The sequence below is a fragment of the Oncorhynchus mykiss genome, chromosome 30, assembly GCF_057628025.1.
Source record: "Oncorhynchus mykiss isolate SJ-2025 chromosome 30, ASM5762802v1, whole genome shotgun sequence".
Classification (NCBI taxonomy): Eukaryota; Metazoa; Chordata; class Actinopteri; order Salmoniformes; family Salmonidae; genus Oncorhynchus; species Oncorhynchus mykiss.
The window spans coordinates 11,223,020-11,238,738 of NC_143051.1; the positions used below are offsets into that span (position 1 = coordinate 11,223,020).

At 49.4% G+C, this 15,719-nt stretch overlaps 1 pseudogene across 1 annotated transcript; it reads right to left on the bottom strand.

The window, feature by feature from the left end:
• Positions 1-2,931: 2,931 nt before the first annotated feature.
• Positions 2,932-12,224, bottom strand: LOC149970199 (protein FAM8A1-like; annotated as a pseudogene). The gene is made up of 6 exons (XR_016493764.1): positions 11,714-12,224; positions 11,126-11,237; positions 10,845-10,967; positions 6,111-6,117; positions 5,248-5,381; positions 2,932-4,053 (listed from the first exon to the last, which is right to left on the bottom strand). The product of XR_016493764.1 is annotated as a protein FAM8A1-like (transcript).
• Positions 12,225-15,719: the final 3,495 nt, after the last annotated feature.

The window sequence follows — 15,719 nt, forward strand, 5'->3', positions numbered from 1 at the left end:
GTCTCTGTTAAGGCAGAATGACAGGCTGTATAGCACATTAATACATATACTCTCAGTGCTGGTTATGACACCATCATCATCATGAGAACGAGCCAATCAGCATTTGCCTGCCGTGTCCTCAGCCAGCCAATAGAAGGCTGCATCAGCCCTCGCTGTTGCGTGACCTGTGAGAGGATGAAAATAAAGAGAGAGCCAGCTGTAAACCCACTGGCCCAGTCAAGCATCCCTTACCACCCCCCCGTACCGTCCCATCCTCCCGTATCGTCCTGTACCACCCACCCCTCCCATCCCGTCTCACCCCTCCGTACTGTGTCACCCCCCGTACCGTCCAGTCCCACCCCGGTACCGTACCACCCCCTGTACAGTCCAAACCCCGTACAGTCCCACCCCCCGTACAGTCGTACAGTCCCAAACCCTGTACAGTCCCACTTCACTCCAGACTAGCTCAACCTGATGTGTGCAGCTCAATCACATTCACATCAAGTCAGCGGGGTGTGGTACAGCGGGGTGTGGTGCAGCGGGGTGTGGTACAGCGGGGTGTGGTACAGCGGGGTGTGGGGGGGCGGGTGTGGTACAGCGGGGTGTGGGGCAGCGGGGTGTGGGGCAGCGGGGTGTGGTACAGCGGGGTGTGGGGGGGCGGGTGTGGTACAGCGGGGTGTGGGGCAGCGGGGTGTGGTGCAGCGGGGTGTGGGGCAGCGGGGTGTGGGGCAGCGGGGTGTGGTGCAGCGGGGTGTGGTACAGCGGGGTGTGGTACAGCGGGGTGTGGTACAGCGGGGCGTGGGGCAGCGGGGTGTGGGGCAGCGGGGTGTGGTGCAGCGGGGTGTGGTGCAGCGGGGTGTGGTACAGCGGGGTGTGGTACAGCGGGGCGTGGTGCAGCGGGGTGTGGGGCAGCGGGGTGTGGTACAGCGGGGTGTGGTACAGCGGGGTGTGGGGCAGCGGGGTGTGGGGCAGCGGGGTGTGGTGCAGCGGGGTGTGGTGCAGCGGGGTGTGGTACAGCGGGGTGTGGTACAGCGGGGCGTGGTGCAGCGGGGTGTGGGGCAGCGGGGTGTGGGGCAGCAGGGTGTGGTGCAGCGGGGTGTGGTACAGCGGGGCGTGGTACAGCGGGGTGTGGTACAGCGGGGTGTGGTGCAGCGGGGTGTGGTGCAGCGGGGTGTGGTGCAGCGGGGTGTGGGGCAGCGGGGTGTGGGCCAGCGGGGTGTGGGGCAGCGGGGTGTGGGCCAGCAGGGTGTGGGAGGGAGATGGGGGCGTATCATGGAAGAAATGCCCTTTTCCTTTCTCTCAGAGAGAAATCAGACTGAGTCAGGGGAGCAGAGGAATTCAGAGAGAAATCAGACTGAGTCAGGGGAGCAGAGGAATTCAGAGAGAAATCAGACTAAGTCAGGGGAGCAGAGGAATTCAGACTAAGTCAGGGGAGCAGTGGAATTCAGAGAGAAATCCAACTAAGTCAGGGGAGGAGAGGAGTTTGATGACTGACTAAAGTGAATGATGCAGAGCATGTGTGTGTGACTGAGTGTGACTGTATTCTGTGAATGTGCGTGGGTCTGTGTCACTGTGTTCAAGCAGTCGTTAATAAAATGAAACCATGGAAAGGCGTTATTGTCCTCGGTCGAACTAGAGGCTGCTTCTCTTTTCATTCATTCCATCCAACTGGGTTCTATTAGGAGGAATTTCCCAGGATAGGCTGGCCTACAGGGACACTACTGTGGGAGGAGGAGAGGGGGCAGAAGAGGAAGAGGGGGGAGAGAAGAGGGAGAGGAAGAGAGAGAAGGGGAAGAGGGGGAAAGAAGAGGAAGAGGAGAGAGAAGGGGAAGAGGAGAGAAGGGGAAGAGGAGGAGAGAAGGAAAAAGCAAGCTTAAGGAGCTTGGAAGAGGAGAGGAAGCCATGCATGAATCTCCACCAGGCAAGCCAAAAGAGGACTGGTCACCCCTCAGAGCCTGGTTCCCCTCTAGGTTTCTTCCTAGGTTCCTGCCTTTTCTAGAGAGTTTTTGCAACCCACCGTGCTTGTACATCTGCATTGCTTGCTGTTTAGGGTTTTAGGCTGGGTTTCTGTATAAACACTTTATGACAACTGCTGATCTAAAAAAGGCTTCTTAAATAAATGTGATTTGATGAAGTCTATATTTTGCTCTGGTTTGTGTTCTACTATCTAGCGCCCCCCTGTGGCTACTAATCGGAATGTTCACTGAATATGGTTGTATTGTGGGAGTCTCACAACAGTGTTGGTGGTGCTGGTGAAACATGACATAAACATGACATGAACATGACATGAACAGAGACACGATAAGCCACAAAGGAAAAGATCCATGATAACTGCACTACCTCACCACCACCAGATATACTCTAAATCAACAGTATAGCTCTACACATTGTATAGTGTGAAAAATGACTAAATAACTTCAGTGGTCAATTGCAAACTCACTTGAGAGTGGTCATTTACGCCACTGAAGGCTAGCCTTGACCGACCAAGCCTGCGTACGGTCATTTGAATACCCTGCGTGATGGGAATCCAGACAAGACCAGAGGTGTGTGCCTTCCTACACACTAACACATCTTATACACGCACTAGTCTACACAGACACATCCAGCAGACCTCTTATCAGCGAGGAGGAGGAGGAGGGTAGACATATTGTATAACAACCAGATTCTGATCTGTGAGTCAGAATGAGAACTGCCTCAGTCTGGTTCTGCTGAAGAAAGGACTGGACAGTATAATGCAAACCTGCTGCTGAATATGTGGCCCAGCCAGCCAGATAGACAGACTGATACACAGTCAGCCTGATAGATAGACAGACATACAGCCCGATACACAGCCAGCCTGATAGACAGACAGCCCGATACACAGCCAGCCTGATACACAGACAGCCCGATACACAGCCAGCCTTATAGACAGACAGCCCGATACACAGCCAGCCTGATATCAAATCAAATGTATTTTTTATTTTTCAAATCAAATCAAATTTATTTATATAGCCCTTCGTACATCAGCTGATATCTCAAAGTGCTGTACAGAAACCCAGCCTAAAACCCCAAACAGCAAGCAATGCAGGTGTAGAAGCACGGTGGCTAGGAAAAACTCCCTAGAAAGGCCAAAACCTAGGAAGAAACCTAGAGAGGAACCAGGCTATGTGGGGTGGCCAGTCCTCTTCTGGCTGTGCCGGGTGGAGATAATAACAGAACATAGCCAAGATGTTCAAATGTTCATAAATGACCAGCATGGTCGAATAATAATGAGGCAGAACAGTTGAAACTGGAGCAGCAGCACGGCCAGGTGGACTGGGGACAGCAAGGAGTCATCATGTCAGGTAGTCCTGGGGCATGGTCCTAGGGCTCAGGTCCTCCGAGAGAGAGAGAGAAAGAGAGAAAGAGAGAATTAGAGAAAGCACACTTAAATTCACACAGGACACCGAATAGGACAGGAGAAGTACTCCAGATATAACAAACTGACCCTAGCCCACCGACACATAAACTACTGCAGCATAAATACTGGAGGCTGAGACAGGAGGGGTCAAGAGACACTGTGGCCCCATCCGAGGACACCCCCGGACAGGGCCAAACAGGAAGGATATAACCCCACCCACTTTGCCAAAGCACAGCCCCCACACCACTAGAGGGATATCTTCAACCACCAACTTACCATCCTGAGACAAGGCTGAGTATAGCCAATAAATAAAAAGAAAGAAAGAAAGAAAGAAAGGACGGACGTCCGTCGATCTGTTGGCCTAGATCTGTTGGCCTAGATCTGTTGGCCTAGATCTGTTCTACAGGCGTTCTGTTCAGTTCCAGAAGCCCACAGTTTGGGTTTTGTTCAATAGAGAGATTTCTTTTTTTTCAAAACTTTGTGAAACAGAACCTGTTTTAATTTTCCGTTGCAAAGTGTTGGTGTGCCCTACTCGACACGACATTGATGTAAAGGGTATCAGTCATCTAACCCCTCTGTGCTGCACCACGATGGTTCCAGCTACGATATCATAGACAGTCCTGTTGTGTTGAAAGAAGAAGAAGGTGGTGAAGATGGAGAACAGGAAGTTCTTATTCAACGCCCGCACCGTGGAGCTGGGAGGGGAGAGAATGGGTTGGACGACGACCCGCACCGTGGAGCTGGGAGGGGAGAGAATGGGTTGGACGACGACCCGCACCGTGGAGCTGGGAGGGGAGAGAATGGGTTGGATGACGACCGCACCGTGGAGCTGAGAGGGGAGAGAATGGGTTGGATGACGACCCGCACCGTGGAGCTGGGAGGGGAGAGAATGGGTTGGATGACGACCCGCACTGTGGAGCTGGGAGGGGAGAGAATGGGTTGGATGGGGAGAGAATGGGTTGGATGACGACCCGCACCGTGGAGCTGAGAGGGGAGAGAATGGGTTGGATGACGACCTGCACCGTGGAGCTGGGAGGGGAGAGAATGGGTTGGATGACAACCCGCACCGTGGAGCTGGGAGGGGAGAGAATGGGTTGGATGACGACCCGCACCGTAGAGCTGGGAGGGGAGAGAATGGGTTGGACGACGACCCGCACCGTGGAGCTGAGAGGGGAGAGAATGGGTTGGATGACGACCCGCACCGTGGAGCTGGGAGGGGAGAGAATGGGTTGGACGACGACCCGCACCGTGGAGCTGGGAGGGGAGAGAATGGGTTGGACGACGACCCGCACCGTGGAGCTGGGAGGGGAGAGAATGGGTTGGATGACGACCCGCACCGTGGAGCTGAGAGGGGAGAGAATGGGTTGGATGTTACTATTACAAGACATGATAATAAATAATACTAATTACATAGCAAACTACACATGTAATACCAGGTTAATATCAGTGGAAACAGTACCAGAAAATGAACTGCTACCAAAACAAGGGTTATTTGTCAAACTGACTCAGTTGGTAGAGCATGGCACGTGCAACAGGGGACTAGTACGAAAAAGTAACAAAATATGTATGTACTTACTACTGTGAATCACTCAGGATAAGAACATCTGCTAAATTACTCAAATGTAGATCGGCATTAAAACCCACTTTCAAAGACAACTTTCTCCATCTCAGGAGATCGGCTTCACATTTATGTAGTACCTTATAAACTCACAATACTCAGGCTCCAGTGTGCCTTTCATTTACAACACTCAGGCTCCAGGCGTTCATGGTCACACCTTTCCATATGGAAACGTAGTAGTACCAGTGGCAGATGGCTGTAGGCCAAACAAACATATTCATATCTGTTTTCAACGCTAACCAAGATGTGTCACACGTAGTCAGCGACTTACGCAGATAGGGTGACGTTAGATGCCGGTACCACCAGGACCCGGTTGGGTCGGACCAGGACTGAGCTGTCGCATGTCACGACTTGAAGACCCAGGAAGATCTTCCCCGGGGTGGCACCGCCCAGACCCCAGAAGATCTGAGAGGAGGAGAACAGAGAGGTGGTCAGAGAGATGCTGGTAATATAACACATGAAGTGAAAGATTCTTCAGAGAGATTGATGTTGATACAATCCACACATATCCTCCGTGCTTCTACACCTGCATTGCTTGCTGTTTGGGGTTTTAGGCTGGGTTTCTGTACAGCACTTTGAGATATCAGCTGATGTACGAAGGGCTATATAAATAACATTTGATTTGATTTGATTTTGATTTGTGGTAGGAAGGAGGTGATTCAGGTCTTTTCCATTGTGAATACAGGGCTTTAGGTTTGCACACATTTTCAATGCTTTGTTACTTCATGGGTAACCAATATAACCCATATTAAGCTCATTGAAACAGACCAGCAACCTGTGCCTGAATTCACAAAGTGTCTCAGAGTACTGTAGGAGAGCTGATCTAGGATCAGGTCCCTCCTCTAATTCATTATGATTTAGAAGGCATAACTGACCCTAGATCATCACTATGACTCTGAGATGCTTTATGGTTACAGGTCCAGAGCTACTGCACCTCACAGAAACAGACCAGCACCCTGTAGACCAGAGCTACTGTATCTCACAGAAACAGACCAGCACCCTTAGACCAGAGCTACTGTATCTCACAGAAACAGACCAGCACCCTGTAGACCAGAGCTACTGCACCTCACAGAAACAGACCAGCACCCTGTAGACCAGAGCTACTGCACCTCACAGAAACAGCACCCTGTAGACCAGAGTACTGCACCTCACAGAAACAGCACCCTGTAGACCAGAGCTACTGCACCTCACAGAAACAGACCAGCACCCCCAGAGCTACTGTACCTCACATAAACAGACCAGCACCCTGTAGACCAGAGCTACTGCACCTCACAGAAACAGACCAGCACCCCCAGAGCTACTGTACCTCACATAAACAGCACCCTGTAGACCAGAGCTACTGTACCTCACAGAAACAGACCAGCACCCCCAGAGCTACTGTACCTCACAGAAACAGACCAGCACCCTATAGACCAGATCTACTGCACCTCACAGAAACCGACCAGCACCCTGCAGACCAGAGCTACTGCACCTCACAGAAACAGACCATCACCCTGTAGACCAGTGCTACTGCACCTCACAGAAACAGACCATCACCCTGTTGACCAGTGCTACTGCACCTCACAGAAACAGACCAGCACCCCCAGAGCTACTGTACCTCACAGAAACAGACCAGCACCCCCAGAGCTACTGTACCTCACAGAAACAGACCAGCACCCCCAGAGCTACTGTACCTCACAGAAACAGACCAGACAAGCACCCTGTAGACCAGATCTACTGCACATCACATAAACAGACCAGCACCCCCAGAGCTACAGCACCTCACAGAAACAGCACCCTGTAGACCAGAGCTACTGCACCTCACAGAAACAGACCAGCACCCCCAGAGCTACTGCACCTCACAGAAACAGCACCCTGTAGACCAGAGCAACTGCACCTCACAGAAACAGACCAGCACCCCCAGAGCTACTGCACCTCACAGAAACAGACCAGCACCCCCAGAGCTACTGCACCTCACAGAAACAGACCAGCACCATGTAGACCAGAGCTACTGCACCTCACAGAAACAGACCAGCACCCCCAGAGCTACTGCACCTCACAGAAACAGACCAGCACCATGTAGACCAGAGCTACTGCACCTCACAGACCAGCACCATGTAGACTAGAGCTACTGCACCTCACAGAAACAGACCAGCACCCTGTAGACCAGAGCTACTGCACCTCACAGACCAGCACCCTGTAGACCAGAGCTACTGCACCTCACAGACCAGCACCATGCAGACCAGAGCTACTGCACCTCACAGAAACAGACCAGCACCCTGTAGACCAGAGCTACTGCACCTCACAGACCAGCACCATGTAGACCAGAGCTACTGCACCTCACAGACCAACACCATGTAGACCAGAGCTACTGCACCTCACAGACCAGCACCCTGTAGACCAGAGCTACTGCACCTCACAGACCAGCACCATGTAGACCAGAGCTACTGCACCTCACAGAAACAGACCAGCACCCTGTAGACCAGAGCTACTGCACCTCACAGACCAGCACCCTGTAGACCAGAGCTACTGCACCTCACAGACCAGCACCATGTAGACCAGAGCTACTGCACCTCACAGACCAGCACCCTGTAGACCAGAGCTACTGCACCTCACAGACCAGCACCATGTAGACCAGAGCTACTGCACCTCACAGAAACAGACCAGCACCCTGTAGACCAGAGCTACTGCACCTCACAGACCAGCACCCTGTAGACCAGAGCTACTGCACCTCACAGACCAGCACCATGTAGACGTGAGCTACTGCACCTCACAGACCAGCACCCTGTAGACCAGAGCTACTGCACCTCACAGACCAGCACCCTGTAGACCAGAGCTACTGCACCTCACAGACCAGCACCATGTAGACCAGAGCTACTGCACCTCACAGAAACAGACCAGCACCCTGTAGACCAGAGCTACTGCACCTCACAGACCAGCACCATGTAGACCAGAGCTACTGCACCTCACAGAAACAGACCAGCACCATGTAGACCAGAGCTACTGCACCTCACAGAAACAGACCAGCACCCTGTAGACCAGAGCTACTGCACCTCACAGACCAGCACCATGTAGACCAGAGCTACTGCACCTCACAGAAACAGACCAGCACCATGCAGACCAGTGCTACTGCACCTCACAGAAACAGACCATCACCATGTAGACCAGAGCTACTGCACCTCACAGAAACAGACCAGCACCCCCAGAGCTACTGTACCTCACAGAAACAGACCAGCACCCCCAGAGCTACTGCACCTCACAGACCAGCACCATGTAGACCAGAGCTACTGCACCTCACAGAAACAGACCAGCACCCTGTAGACCAGAGCTACTGCACCTCACAGACCAGCACCATGTAGACCAGAGCTACTGCACCTCACAGAAACAGACCAGCACCATGTAGACCAGAGCTACTGCACCTCACAGAAACAGACCAGCACCCTGTAGACCAGAGCTACTGCACCTCACAGACCAGCACCATGTAGACCAGAGCTACTGCACCTCACAGAAACAGACCAGCACCATGCAGACCAGTGCTACTGCACCTCACAGAAACAGACCATCACCATGTAGACCAGAGCTACTGCACCTCACAGAAACAGACCAGCACCCCCAGAGCTACTGTACCTCACAGAAACAGACCAGCACCCCCAGAGCTACTGTACCTCACAGAAACAGACCAGCACCCTATAGACCAGAGCTACTGCACCTCACAGAAACAGACCAGCACCCCCAGAGCTACTGCACCTCACAGAAACCGACCAGCACCCTGCAGACCAGAGCTACTGCACCTCACAGAAACAGACCATCACCCTGTAGACCAGTGCTACTGCACCTCACAGAAACAGACCATCACCCTGTTGACCAGTGCTACTGCACCTCACAGAAACAGACCAGCACCCCCAGAGCTACTGTACCTCACAGAAACAGACCAGCACCCCCAGAGCTACTGTACCTCACAGAAACAGACCAGCACCCCCAGAGCTACTGTACCTCACAGAAACAGACCAGACAAGCACCCTGTAGACCAGATCTACTGCACATCACATAAACAGACCAGCACCCCCAGAGCTACAGCACCTCACAGAAACAGCACCCTGTAGACCAGAGCTACTGCACCTCACAGAAACAGACCAGCACCCCCAGAGCTACTGCACCTCACAGAAACAGCACCATGTAGACCAGAGCAACTGCACCTCACAGAAACAGACCAGCACCCCCAGAGCTACTGCACCTCACAGAAACAGACCAGCACCCCCAGAGCTACTGCACCTCACAGAAACAGACCAGCACCATGTAGACCAGAGCTACTGCACCTCACAGAAACAGACCAGCACCCCCAGAGCTACTGCACCTCACAGAAACAGACCAGCACCATGTAGACCAGAGCTACTGCACCTCACAGACCAGCACCATGTAGACTAGAGCTACTGCACCTCACAGAAACAGACCAGCACCCTGTAGACCAGAGCTACTGCACCTCACAGACCAGCACCCTGTAGACCAGAGCTACTGCACCTCACAGACCAGCACCATGCAGACCAGAGCTACTGCACCTCACAGAAACAGACCAGCACCCTGTAGACCAGAGCTACTGCACCTCACAGACCAGCACCATGTAGACCAGAGCTACTGCACCTCACAGACCAGCACCATGTAGACCAGAGCTACTGCACCTCACAGACCAGCACCCTGTAGACCAGAGCTACTGCACCTCACAGACCAGCACCATGTAGACCAGAGCTACTGCACCTCACAGAAACAGACCAGCACCCTGTAGACCAGAGCTACTGCACCTCACAGACCAGCACCCTGTAGACCAGAGCTACTGCACCTCACAGACCAGCACCATGTAGACGTGAGCTACTGCACCTCACAGACCAGCACCCTGTAGACCAGAGCTACTGCACCTCACAGACCAGCACCCTGTAGACCAGAGCTACTGCACCTCACAGACCAGCACCATGTAGACCAGAGCTACTGCACCTCACAGAAACAGACCAGCACCCTGTAGACCAGAGCTACTGCACCTCACAGACCAGCACCATGTAGACCAGAGCTACTGCACCTCACAGAAACAGACCAGCACCATGTAGACCAGAGCTACTGCACCTCACAGAAACAGACCAGCACCCTGTAGACCAGAGCTACTGCACCTCACAGACCAGCACCATGTAGACCAGAGCTACTGCACCTCACAGAAACAGACCAGCACCATGCAGACCAGTGCTACTGCACCTCACAGAAACAGACCATCACCATGTAGACCAGAGCTACTGCACCTCACAGAAACAGACCAGCACCCCCAGAGCTACTGTACCTCACAGAAACAGACCAGCACCCCCAGAGCTACTGTACCTCACAGAAACAGACCAGCACCCCCAGAGCTACTGTACCTCACAGAAACAGACCAGACAAGCACCCTGTAGACCAGATCTACTGCACATCACATAAACAGACCAGCACCCCCAGAGCTACAGCACCTCACAGAAACAGCACCCTGTAGACCAGAGCTACTGCACCTCACAGAAACAGACCAGCACCCCCAGAGCTACAGCACCTCACATAAACAGACCAGCACCCTGTAGACCAGAGCTACTGCACCTCACAGACCAGCACCATGTAGACCAGAGCTACTGCACCTCACAGAAACAGACCAGCACCCTGTAGACCAGAGCTACTGCACCTCACAGACCAGCACCATGTAGACCAGAGCTACTGCACCTCAGAGAAACAGACCAGCACCATGTAGACCAGAGCTACTGCACCTCACAGAAACAGACCAGCACCCTGTAGACCAGAGCTACTGCACCTCACAGACCAGCACCATGTAGACCAGAGCTACTGCACCTCACAGAAACAGACCAGCACCCTGTAGACCAGATCTACTGCACCTCACAGACCAGCACCCTGTAGACCAGAGCTACTGCCATCATCTTCTGCAGGTCCTCCATGGACGTGTTCTCATCCATCTCCTCAACTATGAAGTGGGTGATGAACTTAGTGATGTCCCTGTGGGGGAGAATAGACTAGACTGGACTATAATAGAATAGAATAATTATGGCCTACTATGATAATTAAAATTAATGTTCATTAACATGGTATTTTCTTATATTTTTTCTCTCATTCAAGGCCAAGGAAACTATAAAAGGCTAGACTGATTGACTCACTTCATGCCACTAAGGTGCAGAATGATGGTTGCATTGACACAAAATAGAATAAAGAAGTCCACCGTCTCAGCCAGGAAACTGTGGAGGGGAGAAGGGGTGGTGTATTCCAGACCTGCAGGGGAGAAGACAACTTCAGGGAATGTACCCAGGTAACGACAGTACAATAATCTGCCCTGCTTTAGACAAAGTTCAACTAACTTCCAGAAACCCCTGATCAATCCATTTCACTTTGTTCAGCCAAATCAGTCAATGTCTACGTGATTTGCCTTAGGTCTGGAGGGTTCAAGAACGGACATAAAACAAATGCGTACTATTCAGATCAAGGCCTCAGCAGATTGTATGCATGAGTGTGTACCCATCATGGTTAGCCAGCTGCTTGCTCAAGAGGCTATTCATGTGATCCTGTGCCATTAAAGCCATTAAATATTGTCATGAACAAACAGAGGAAAGGTGTTGTCTTTGTGTACATGATATGGATTCCCTGTAGCTATTTGACAAAGTAGGCCTAGTACAAAACCAAAAACGAGTGGCAGCCTTTCTAGAGTTATCGTCATTTTTGTAATCATTGACTTGTTGTGATTAGTGTACTTGTTTCGGGTGCGTTTCCGTTCTGTTGTTGCACCGGCCTTGTATCATGAGGCGGTGTCCCAGCTGTCATCTGCTGCCCGGTCGGAGTACCCGTGGTCGGGGGCGCAGATTCCCAGATAGTTGTACCCGTATCCGGCATCTAAAGTTGGTTGTCCTGCGGGCCACGGAGTTCCAGTCGGCGCTTGATAGTTTCTAACTACGGGGAAATTCCATGGAGAAAAAATGAAACGTAGTCAGAGTCATACAGCTTTCACAATTTGCATAGCCCCGCCCCAGTAGTACTGCCACGTCAATTCCTGCGTCTTTGCGCAGTATTCAGTTGTAGCGTTGACGTGTGTTTGCGCTTCTTGGCTCGAACTCGGCCCATTCTCTGTAGTAGTGTCTGTGGCCATGGTTCAACGATTTCTAAATCTCACAAAAATCCTTTAAAACCTCTATCCCTAGCAGATCATATTTGCTACAGTTATCCACGCAGCACAGAGGATTTAAACCCAGAGGCGCAACATCACGAGACTTCTGGGAACGCTTGCTAAGCAGACCTTGTTTGATGAGGTTTAAGGGCGATTGGCATCCAATACGTGTTGCATTACCGCCACCTACTCGAGTGGAGTATAACTCCCTTGTACTTTTCTTAAAAAAAGTAAAATAAGTCAACAAATACACTACCATCTAACCCTGCACCAGTGGAGGCTGCTGAGGGGAGGACGGCTCCTAATAATGTCTGGAAAGGAGTCAATGGAATGGTATCAACCACATAGTTGATGTATTTGATACCATTCTGGCCACTATTATGAGCCTTCCTCCCCTCCACTGCCCTACACTCATTAAAAACCCACCACCCTACTCCACTATTTAAACCTATCTAGTCCTACCTCAGGCCAACAACCTGAAAGGACGGGACACCACCACTCAACACACCCTTTAACTCTTCTGACGTCAAATCTCTACACCCAAATTCCTCTCTGTAGCAGCTACCACAACCTCTATGTTCTGCAATTTACATCCAATCCCCGTAGTAAGGTTCGTAACTATTGCTATGAATGCTAAAAAGCCAATCTTACTCAAGCATACACTACTGCTCAAAAGTTTGGGGTCACATAGAAATGTCCTTGTTTTTGAAAGAAAAGCTACTTTTTTTGTCCATTAAAAGAACATCAAATTGATCCGAAATACAGTGTAGACATTGTTAATGTTGTAAATGACTATTGTAGCTGGAAATGGCTGATTTGTAATGGAATATCTACATAGGCGTACAGAGGCCCATTATCAGCAACCATCACTCCTGTGTTCCAATGGCACGTTGTGTTATTTAATCCAAGTTTATAATTTTAAAAGGCTAATTGATCATTAGAAAACCCTTTTGCAATTATGTTAGCACAGCTGAAAACTGTTGTTCTGATTAAAGAAGAAATAAAACTGGCCTTCTTTAGACTAGTTGAGTATCTGGAGCATCAGCATTTGTAGGTTCGATTACAGGCTCAAAATGTCCAGAAACTAAGGACTTTCTTCTGAAACTTGTCAGTCTATTCTTGTTCTGAGAAATGAAGGCTATTCCATGCGATAAATTTCCAAGAAACTGAAGATCTCGTACAACGCTGTGTACTACTCCCTTCACAGAAAAGCGCAAACTGGCCCTAACTAGAATAGTTATTAGGTTAAATCCTTAGGCTATGAGTAGGCCAGTTATTAGGTTATATCATTAGGCTATGAGTGTGCCAGTTTTTGTACTGAAAATGTTTTTAAAAGCAACATGTAAAGTGTTGGTTTCATGAGCTGAAATAAAATATCCCAGAAATGTTCCATACACACAAAAAGCGTATTTTTCTCAAATTTTGTACAAAAATGTGTTTACATCCAGGTTAGTAAGAATTTCTCCTTTGCCAAAGATAATACATCCACCTGACAGGTGTGGCATATCAAGAAGCTGATTAAACAGTATGATCATTACACAGGTGCACCTTGTGCTGGGAATAATAGAAATCAACACAACACAATGCCACAGACGTCTTAATGCTAATGATTCATGCAAACGTTTCTATGATAAACATTGTTTTAGAGAATTAAAGCTAATATATAGGTGTGTTGACTGTGATAAAGGCAAGGTATTATGGGCGGTGAAGGCAGATGAAGTAGGCAGTGGCCTGGTGCATACATTTGAAGTCGAGCGTTTACATACACTTATGTTGGAGTCATTAAAACTCATTTTTCAACCACTCCACACATTTCTTGTTAAAACAAACTATAATTTTGGCAGGTCAGTTAGGACATCTACTTTGTGCATGACACAAGCAATTTCTCCAAACTTGTTTACAGACAGATTTTTAAACTTATAATTAATTCACTGTATCACAATTCCAGTGGGTCAGAAGTTTACATACACTAAGTTGACTGTGCCTTTAAATAGCTTGGAAAATTCCAGAAAATGATGTCATGGCTTTAGAAGCTACTGATAGGCTAATTGACATCATTTGAGTCAATTGGAGGTGTACCTGTGGATGTATTTCAAGGCCTACCTTCAAACTCAGTGCCTCTTTGCTTGACGTCATGGGAAAACCAAAAGAAATCAGCCAAGACCTCAGAAAAAAAATTGTAGACCTCTACAAGTCTGGTTCATCCTTAGGAGCAATTTCCAAGCACCTGAAAGTACCACGTTCATCTGTACAAACAATAGTATGCAAGTATAAACACCATGGGACCACGCAGCCGTCATACCGCTCAGGAAGGAGACACGTTCTGTCTGCTAGAGATGAACATACTTTGGTGCGAAAAGTGCAAATCAATCCCAGAACAACAGCAAAGGACCTTGTGATGAAGTGGAAGGAAACAGGTACAAAAGTATCTATATCCACAGTAGAGTCCTATATCGACATAACCTGAAAGGCCGCTCAGCAAGGAAGAAGCTACTGCTCCAAAATCGCCATAAAAAGCCAGACTACGGTTTGCAACAGCACATGGGGACAAATAATGTACTTTTTGGAGAAATGTCCTCTGGCAGCATCATGTTGTGGGGGTGCTTTGCTGCAGGAGGGACTGGTGCGCTTCACAAAACAGATGACATCATGAGAAAGGAAAATTAGGTGTATATATTTAAGAAACATCTCAAGACATCAAGTTAAAGTTAAAGCTTGGTCGCCAATGGGTCTTCCAAATTGACAACGACGCCAAGCATACTTCCAAAGTTGAGGCAAAATGGCTTAAGGACAACAAAGTCAAGGTATTGGAGTTGCCATCACAAAACCCTGACCTCAATCCTATAGAAAATGTGTGGGCAGAACTTAAAAAGCGTGTGCAAGCAAGGAAGCCTACAAACCTGACTCCGTTACACCAGCTCTGTCAGGAGGAATGGGACAAAATTCACCCAACTTATTGTGGGAAGCTTGTGCAAGGCTAGCCAAAACGTTTAACCCAAGTTAAACAATTTAAAGGCAATGCTACCAAATATTAATTGAGTGTATGTAAACTTCTGACCCACTGGGAATGTGATGAAAGAAATAACATCTGAAATAAATCATTTGTTCTACTATTATTCTGACATTTCACATTCTTAAAATAAAGTGGTGATCCTAACTGACTTAAGACAGGGAATTTTTACTAGGATTAAATGTCAGGAATTGTGAAAAACTGAGTTTAAATGTATTTGGCTAAGGTATTTGTAAACATCTGCCTCAATGCAGTCATATTGGTGGTTTATTGGAGGAGTGGCTTTCAGTTTGTTATTTTTGGCCACCCATCACATGAGAGTGAATGTCATTCCAGTTCATATGAATGTCATTCCAGTGCACTGCTTGCTATGAATTCTATCTGATAGTGTATGCATGTTTAGTTAAAAAAAAATACAAATAATGTCCTGTTGGGAACACTGATAAGTAGAGAGCAAGGTGGGCCGGGCCCACCCAGGCCCAGCCATGCCTAGGCGGCTGGGTCAACAACAAACTATTATTACCAGTTAAGTTAATATACCCTGCACATTCCAGGCATGTGTGGTGGACTCACCACAAGGGAGCAG